The following is a 9,766-nucleotide window of genomic DNA, read 5'->3' as shown; positions in this document are numbered from 1 at the left end:
TGAGACGATTCACAACAAATCATGGAGGGGACAAGGTTGCCCCTCCCCGGATACAGTGTTAAGAGGCCAAACCGGAGGCTACCTTGCTTCTTCACGTAGCCGTGGCGAATCAGTTGGTTGCCCTCCCCTCAAATCTACCGCTCGGAGGAGAGGACGATGAGGAAAGAGGGTGGAGGTCACGCCAAAGTCCAAACTATTCGATTCTCCATTTGAAATTTGGAAGCTGAGATTTAAAAGATACCCATTTTGTATTTTTAGTACATATGTTGTTGTCATGAACTTAATTTGAATGCCATATTACGACCCGTGCGCTTTTGGGATGCTTATAGTAACCAATGAATGGCAAGTGATCTTCCTTGTTTAGATCATATTTCAATTGGAACTTTCCGCGTCGATCCTTTTTTATTACGTCTTGTTTTTACTCCTATATTGGGAGTTACTCTATGTATTGCTTGACGTAAAACCAATAGTGGATTTGTTTCTATTTTTTGTTGAATCTTTTTCACGGCTCGATAGAGAATTTGATAAGCAATGATTTTCTTTCTGTCTTAAGTTATTAGATATTGACCTTAGACCTAGATAAACAACTAAAAACTTCAGCTGAGATAGAAAAGCTAGATAACGCAACTATGAAGAGGGGACCGAAACAGCCGCTGGAGAGGAAGTTTCTCTAAGGAGTTGCCAGAGAACTGTCCGAAAGCTGTTGATGACCAACTGATCCTTAGGTTTTAAGATAAACCACCAATGCTGCAAGAAAAGTCCAATTTTAAGAAAAACAAATCATAGGTTGACGAGGGAAAATGCCTTTGATGGAAAATTTGCTCCGAATATTCCAAATAGCCCAGCACTGGGCAGGAAATAAGAGCCAAATAAACTTTCGTTTTTTCAAGGGAAATTGGAGAAGAATCCGTCAAAACTATCCAAAGCCATTCGGGTTCCACTGAACCTCAAGGATCGAGCGTAGACCACTCCACATAAATTTCTCCAGATTCCACTACACCGCCAAGAGCACATCTACCATCTGAAGGTTCGTGTCCATGTCTGAAGTGAATTTTTTCACGCGAAGGGAGCCTGTTTCTAGCAAGTTGCCACAAAAAGAAAAAAGAAATTTGAGGAGCACTTTTGCCACCAAAAAGAAAGTTGTTTAGTATTTTCCTTTACAGCAACGATACCGAGAAGCAACCCAAAGCTTCTAACACCCAGGACACATTGTCATGTCTCTCAACGGGGAAATAGTCTTCATTTTCAACCCACGGCATGTGCCATTGATCTAGCTCTTGGGGAAAGGTGTGGCTGAACCCTAGTAGCCACCCCTCCCCATTGTGAGCCTGCGAGACTAGGATGTTTGGAAGGCTAGGATGTCAAATAAGCACGGGAACCAGACTTTGAGGGCACTCTCCACCAGTCATGCCAAAAAAGGATGTTAAAATCATTGCCCAGGGAGAATTTGGCACCCAGCTTTTTTTTCTATTTTGTGCAAACTATGCCAAATTGGGAACCTCCCGTTGGGGTAGAGGTGAATAACTTGTCAATTCAATGATATTTTACCTTAAGGATGCGTTTCCACATCAACTGATCCTCCTCCACCAAGAAGAAGCTCCAAATCCACTTGGTAAGCAGGGCGATGTTCAGAACTTTAGAGTTGAGAATGCTGATACCACCCTAGTCTTTAGGCCTGCACATTTCAACCCATTTTACCATGTGGCACTTCCTTTTCTCTCCCACCCCATCACAAAAGATTCTGGACTGATGCCTAGCAAATCCTTCGCGAGTGTCGTCGACAAGAAGAAACATGCCCATCGAGTAGATTGGGAGACTAGAGAGAGAAGAGTTGGCGAGCATGAGGCGAGCTGCCGAGGACATGAGTGTCCCTTTCCACGGGTCCTTGACAATGGGTTCATTAACTCAAATATCATACATGAATGAACGGTTAAACACAGAGTCACATATACCTAGGACAACTTGCTACAGTCGTTGCTTAAAAATCAAAACAAAGAGAAAATACTCTTTCCTTACAACTTCAAGTGAGTGTTACTGTCTTGTGCATATTCGGTTTTCCTTACTCAAGGTTAATTATAGTAACAGTTTGTCTAATTCACATCTAGATGTTTTTTAAGGATGTCACATCTAAGCTCTCACAAATATATAATGCAGCAACAAGAAACAAAAAAACTAGGACAAAAAAAAATAAACCGCAAACAGAGTGGACATCAGCTTAGATGTGTTCTAGACATACCCTTATAGTAATGTAATTGATGAGTTATGCATGCGTGTGCAGCTTCCACTTTATTCTCCTAGAGGTTATGCTTGAACGGGGGGTAGTAACTGTCTTAGACTCGAGACAAAAAGATCTCCAGGACTATGTGGACATGACTGAAATGCTCCAGAAGTAAGTTCAATCGATCATTATTTCACCATATCAGCAACTTAATTTGTTCATTTCCTGATATCAAGTAATTATTCTTTTTGTCTGACAGGGCTTGGAAAGAGTTCACCGCAATTGTTCCGCCACTACCGACGAAGCTGTAATTTACACACCCGAGAGTAACTACTACTAGCTAGTTTTGCGCATCTCCCATTGATTCTAGCTAGTTTCATCAATAGCATTTAGGATGCTTGATTATCAGTTTGATTGAACTCTATTTCTCGTAAAGTGCTTGTGGCAGGAAGCCGGGAATGATTTTTGTGGATACTACGTTTACGAGTTCATCTACAACGCGACGACCTCTAAGCGGGGCTACTCTGAAAAACAACATGATGTATGTAAACAAAAATATTCATAATTTTATTACCATCATTTGTGTTGAGTTTCATTCATATATATGTATTGACCCCTTCTTTAAAGAGATGCAAGTTACAACAACAAGGGGCGGATTGTAGTAGTTAAGAGCACAGAGAAGGACGATGGAGTTTGTAGTGGGTGCTTCAGAAGGCACCATGAGATCTCTCCTAGGCAAGTTGGGCGGTCTCCTTGCCCAAGAGTATACTCTGATCCGTGGCGTCCGGGGCGACATCCAGTACATCAGCGACAAGCTCAGCAGCATGCAGGCCTTTCTTGGCAACCTCGGCTCTGCCCTGGATGACCACGATCGCCGGCTCAAGAACTGGATGAAGCAGATTCGTGACATGGCATACGACATGGAAGACTGCATTGATGACTTTGCTCATCGCCTCCCTCAGGACTCTCTCAGCGATGCAAGATGCTCCTTCATCGTGACGATAGTCTACGAGATGTGGACGTTCTAGCCTCACCATGACATTGCCTCCAAGATTGCCGAGCTCAAGGTCCGGGCACAGTACATTGCTGAGAGGCGCAGCAGATATGGAGTGAACAACCCAAACCCAAGAACAAGCTCCGGAGCCGGAGCAACCCATGCTGTTACGTGTGGCATTGCTGAGCATTTGGTGGCGAGCCGTCAGCTCATCCGCACAGAGAACCCCGTGGGAGTGAAGGTGGACATGAAGAAGCTCGGAGGTTGGCTAGCCAAACATGATAAAGGCTCTCATCGAGCTGTTGTGTCATTGATTGGATTTGGTGGTGTGGGAAAGACCACCATTGCCATGGCACTATACCGAGATTTCAGGAATGAATTTGACTGCCGAGCATCAGTCACAGTGTCTCAGAACTTTGATGAAGATGAAGTCCTAAGGGATGTTCTTGGGCAAATCAAGCCAGCAGACAGTCAAATCAAGACAAAGGAGGAGGTGCAGGAGGGCAGCAACGCAGGCAAGGTGGAGAAGAAGAGCCTAGTGACAGGTATTAAAAGCTCAGTTAAGCGAGTTGTGCCACTGCTCTCTGGTCACAGGCCGCAAAGCAACGATGGCAGCATGGAGAATAAAATAGAAACAATGAATCGTGACCAGCTTATTGAAGAACTCAAAAAGCGCCTGCTTGGAAGGAGGTACCTCAAAATTATTTCTTTTGTTTTTTCTAAACTACTCGTAGTTAGTTAGTAATGACTGTGTATATGCATCAAGTGTCTAAATTGTAGTAAAGCTGCGATAAAATTGTGTTGTTTACCACAGCCATTTCATTCTAAAGTATGTACAATAGTGAATGAGAAAAGGAATATTTTTCAGAAAATAGAAACCTTATCTAACTAGTGGAGCCTTGATAAATAAACACCAAAATATTAATAGTTAAAGTTGCACAAGGAAGTTTCGTCAAAAAAAGGTTGCACAAGGAATAATTGTGGAAATTTTATAACTGAACTTCAACTTGTTACCAATAGCAATTTTTATAGCTGAACCTAGTCGAGTATAAATAAAAATTTCTGTAGAAAACGTAGCAGGTAACATACTAAAATTGGACCTAAAAAGTAGAATCAAAATCATAAAATTATATCCATCCAATTCATAGAAATATGGCAATTTGGATATAGGTTGGGTCGAACTAGTTGAATTTGTGTTGAATCTGAATACGTATAAGGCTCTCTTGGACTGTTCGGAGGATTTTTTTTCTCAGTGGTATGAACTAAAGTAAGCTAAGGATGTTTCTTCTCACTTGTATTTTGTTTCCTGTTTTTTTGCAGGTACCTCCTCTTGATTGATGATATATGGTCTGTACAAACATGGGAGACCATTAGAAATTGGTTGCCACATGATAATAATAAGGATAGTAGAGTAATAGTAACTACAAGATTTCAAGTTGTTGGTGCGGCTTGCTTAGAAAGAGATGGAACTGATTATCAGCATATAGTTAATGACCTAAGTGATGCCGACTCCAAAAGTCTATTTCATCAGGGTGTTTCTGAATCCCCAAGCAGCCAAGAAAGCGAAAGAATGGATACAAGATCTCAACCTGTTGGTGCTGAGTCCTCTGAAGGAGATGGAACAGATCATCTGCATTCAGCCGATGTCCCAAGTGATGCCAATGCCAAAGGTCCGTTCGATGACCGTGTTTCTGATCCATAGAGAAGCAAAGAAAGGTAGATAGAAGAGGTCCATGAGGAGATATGGAAATATTGTGGGGGGGATGCCTTTGGCCATAGTCACCATGGCTGGCCTTGTGGCTTGCAACCCAACAAAAAACAATGATCATTGGAGTAAAGTTTGCAAGTCATTATTTCCGGAGCAGGTGGCTCCCCTTACATTGGAGGGGGTCACAAGGATACTTGATTATTGCTATAATGATTTGCCAGCAGATCTCAAGACCTGCTCATTGTATCTAAGCATATTCCCCAAGGGCTCGAAAGTTAGTAAGAAGCGTCTGACCCGGCGATGGATATCAGAATGTTTCGTCGCTGAGAAGCAAGGGCTGAGTGCAGAGGAAGTGGCAGAAACATACTTCAATCAGCTTGTAAGCAGGAAGATAATACGCCCTGTGGATCACAGCAGCAACGGGAAGGTAAAATCCTTTAAAGTTCATGACATGATCCTGGAATATATCGTGTCCAAGTCAAGCGAAGAGAATTTTATTACTGTTGTTGGTGGACATTGGCTGATGCCAACTCCTAGCAACAAAGTCCGTCGACTCTCCATGCAAAGCAGTGGTTCCAAGCATGGGAATTCAACAAAAGGTATGAACTTGTCTCAAGTGCGGTCACTGACAGCGTTTGGAAGCCAGAACAGATGGCTCCCTTTCCATTCGTTCAACAATGGAATAATACAAGTGCCAGATCTTGAGGGCTGGAAGGGTTTGACAGATAAGCATATGAATGACATATGTAAAATGCTCGTGTTGAAGTATTTGAGCCTCTGATGAACAGAGGTTTCTGAGATTCCATCAAAGATCGAGAAGCTCCAGTATCTAGAAACTCTTGACATAAGGGAGACAATTGTCGGGGTGCTGCCAAAAGCTTTTGGACAGCTCAAACAGCTCCGTAGCATGCTTGGAGGGAACAAAAACACAAAGAAGGCTTTGAAGTTGCCACATGAGAAGAATAAGGAGCCGATGGAAGCACTTCGTATCTTGTCAGGGATTGAGATCGATGAGGACTCATCAGCTGTAGCAAGCCTTCATCAGCTGACAGGGCTAAGGAAACTTGCCATTTACAAGCTCAATATAAGGGAGGGCGGTCAGACCTTCAACCAATTACGCTCCTCCATCGAGTACCTCTGTAGCTGCGGTCTGCAGACATTGGCAATCAATGATGAGAGCTCTAATTTTATCAACTCACTAAACACCATGACCACTCCTCCAAGATACATCATCGGCCTAGAGTTGTCTGGCAAGATGGAAAGGCCCCCAAAGTGGATCAAAGAACTCAATAACCTCTATAAGCTGACCCTTTCTATGACAGTTCTTCGGACCGATACTTTCAAGCTCATCCAGGACCTGCCCAAATTGTTTACGCTCACCTTTACACTCAATGCAACCAAGGATGATAGGGACATAGTGGACATTCTTGAGGAAAATAAACAACTTACCGATAGGGAGATCATTATTCCACCTGGAGGATTCAAGAGTCTAAAGCTTCTTTGCTTCTTTGCAACTATGGTGCCAAGGCTGAGCTTTGCAGTTACAGGAAAAGAGTTAATGCCAGCACTGGAGAGGATTGATATGCGGTTTGAAGCCTTTGAAGGGATTTACGGCATTGAGACTCTCAAGAGCCTCCAAGAGGTGCATGTCAGTGTTGGTAATCAAGCAGATGAAATAACCAAGTTCTTGGTACAAGATTTGAAGGACACCCCCAAGTACTTGGATGAAAAGTATGCCAACAAGTGGCCAAAGATAATTACCGAGTGAAGAGACTGGAATATGTCACATTATCTTTTGATTGACCAACAAATCATCTGATACGTATTGTATAATTAAGTGGGGATTGTTTCATCAAGTCTGCATCGCCTTCTCGAGGACTAAATAAACAGACTGCATCCATTATTGATTCTTGTAATGCATATGTATGTGGCACTGTTGAATCCGTCACTAACTCTCGTAATTTGTACTTCTATTGTAATGTTACTTCCATTATTGATCTTTTTGAACTTACCTCGTGTTCGGTTGTGGTATGTATATATCCCACAGTACATGTTTGATTGAGATTTCTGTACCTTATATTTAACTAAATAGCAGTCACATGGTTCAGTTAGTGTATGCCGGTCTCCTGCTCAAAGTTCTGGAGTTTTAGGAAGGTAGATTGCCTTCAAATGCATGCAGCATTATCCCCCTATGTAGAGTTTGTGTTAACCTTTTTTACCAGGAACTCCAATTTTGTAGCAAAGAAGAAACCCCTGTTTTCTATATCAATGCTCGAAGATTTCTTCTTTGCGACCATACTGTAGCAAACCACACCATGTTTTGTGTTTGGACATTGGCAACAAAGTCATTTATTTTATCATAGGAATTCTCGAATGCATATAAGTTCAATACTAGCAGTGACAGTTTTTGAAATTTTGGCTGTATACATCCAAAATGTAAGGTTTCAGAGGGCTCAGGAGAGTAGATCGCACACGGTCATTTATCACAGAAATGGATGCTAATCTGAAGAACAAACCAGGAGCAGTGGGAGAGAACAGGGAACCTCATCCCGGCCGACAGAGCGAAAGAATGATGCAAAGGGTCAATATGATCTGCTGCCAAGAAACAGAGTAGTTACTACCACTGCATGCATAGCGTGTCAGTATGCAGCCATGAGCAATCAATTGATCTGCATACACGTTAATTGCTTTGGAAATTCAGCATAGGGCAAATAGTTGGAATCACCAAAAACAAAGAGAGCTTAGATGGTTAGATCTTACTGGATGTCTCTTCAATAAGTCAGATCATACCGCAGAGAGCAAAGCTCAATTAAATCAAAACTTATCCTGTCGATCGCATTTGCTTTTTCTAGTGCTCTGAATAATATCTCCAGCTCATTCAACGCAACAACAGCCTCGTCGTTGTCCATAAACTTGCTACCCTCCTTTCTCAATTCTAGCAGAACTTGTAGCGCCGGTCCTCTGGTCTATCTGTTTCAGCTCAAATACACTTGCTATTATTGAGAGTACACACCGCCTTATGGCCATTTGATCTCCCCCAAAAGTCAGATGTTCCCTAGATGCAGTAAGGATAAACATTTATACGGAGAATTGACTGGCTAGTTGTTCAATATGCTTCTGAAATCTACTGAATATAAGTAACAAAAAAAACTGTGCGCAGTGGTTCATTGATTCATACCTTGGGAACTTTAGGCAATCTCTTCCTGGCTAATTAGCTGCCCCCCATAGCTTCCTTCAGTTTATCCACAACAGACTCCAATTTGGCCGGCAGCAAACATATTGATTCACACACCGGCCTGATCCTAAACTCGCTCTCCACTACCTGCATGCACCCACGTTCAGCTCTTGTACAGCTTCTCCTCAACGGCCACACGACCAGGCCAAACTTGATCCATGCATGTAGCTTGCCACTATTCAACTTGACTAATCCTAACAACTCGTGCATGCACTACTCCACTAATGGCTTGCAATCTGGCCGCTGACTGCACTCTCTGTATCGCTTAGTGCTGTCTCTCTTGCCGGTATGCCCCTCTGCCATGATCACGTGCATGCAACTAGCTAGAACTTAGTCAGCTACTAAAACAACATCATGCAATCCAAAATAAACATGATCTAATCATCTACTCTTGGCACTAATAACAAGATTAGTTCCAACACACGCTCCCGCAACCATCTCTACATCGTTCACCTCTAGCTCGTCGGGCATCGTCACCTCTAGCTCATCTACATCGTTTGTCCGCGGGTGGTATGCCATGGTGTACAGCAGGTTCGTGCCGACGAGCGCGAACAATTCTCGCCAAAACGCGCTTGTGAAGATCCTGTTGCGGTCGGAGAAGATCGACTCTGGCACTCCATGGAGCATCCGACAGCCACTCCACCAGCTTGTCCTACGTCGTGGCGTTCGTTGGTCGAATTGATTGTCGTTGGCCGCAACTCCTTGGAAGCCCTACACACCGATGAAGTTCAAATTGTATGTGTAGTTGGCACTAAGGGACCGATGCTGATCCTCAGACCGCCTGGCTAGGCGTGGCCTTCCACACCAATCTGTCATGCCCTCTCCATGGACAATTCGATGAGACTATCAAACACCTACTCCTACGTTGCGTTTATGCGCGAGAGGTGTGGCACAACGTTCTGCTCTAGATCGGCATCAGGCACCGTACCCCCAACACGAACAACGCCATACTTCCTTGGTGGTCTTCTTGCCAATCGACCATCCTAGCAAAGCTTGGTAAGGGTGTGAACTCTGTGGTGACCCGCACTCTGCGCTGTATATGGCTTGAGAGGAACCAGTGTGTGTTCAAGCACACTTCGCTACTACTGCCGGCAGTAGTTGATAGGGTGTGTGATCATTGTCGTGAGTGTCGGATGGAGGGTAACGGTGGTCTTAGGAGAGTATATAGTCACTTAGAACTCTCAATGTAGACCGCTCCGTCTGCCCAAATGCTGGCGCCCTAGAGCAGCTCTCTGTAAATTTATTACTCTATCTTAATATATACCGAAAAAGGGTTTCCCCCGCTTTGTATTACAAAGCAACAACATCGATACAACCAACGATAGGTACTGGGGCGGAAGCAGCACAGCCACGCCCAAAAGAAAAGAAAGAGAAAACACAAAAGGAAAAAAAAATGCCAACAACGGCGGATCAACGAAAACGAAGATGACTCACAACTGCTGCGCCCGCCGGAGAATTCCACCACGCTCCTAGCACCACGAAACAACACCTTCAAGAAGGAATGCGACGACAACGACGCTGCAACCGGACATGGCCTAGGGTTTCCCCCCCGCCGCCGCCGCCGCCCTCCCCCGCTCCCGCCGCCCCCGGCCGCCGGCGGGCGCGCCCCGG

At 43.9% G+C, this 9,766-nt stretch overlaps 1 pseudogene; it reads left to right on the top strand.

Annotated features, from left to right (window-relative positions):
• Nucleotides 1-2,904: 2,904 nt before the first annotated feature.
• LOC119288395 lies at nt 2,905-6,970 on the top strand (annotated as a pseudogene).
• The last annotated feature ends 2,796 nt before the right edge of the window (nt 6,971-9,766 follow it).

The sequence above is a fragment of the Triticum dicoccoides genome, chromosome 4A (assembly GCF_002162155.2).
Source record: "Triticum dicoccoides isolate Atlit2015 ecotype Zavitan chromosome 4A, WEW_v2.0, whole genome shotgun sequence".
NCBI lineage: Eukaryota > Viridiplantae > Streptophyta > Magnoliopsida > Poales > Poaceae > Triticum > Triticum dicoccoides.
The sequence above is the reverse complement of the archived record's forward strand: the minus strand, read 5'-3'. Positions and strand labels throughout refer to the sequence as shown.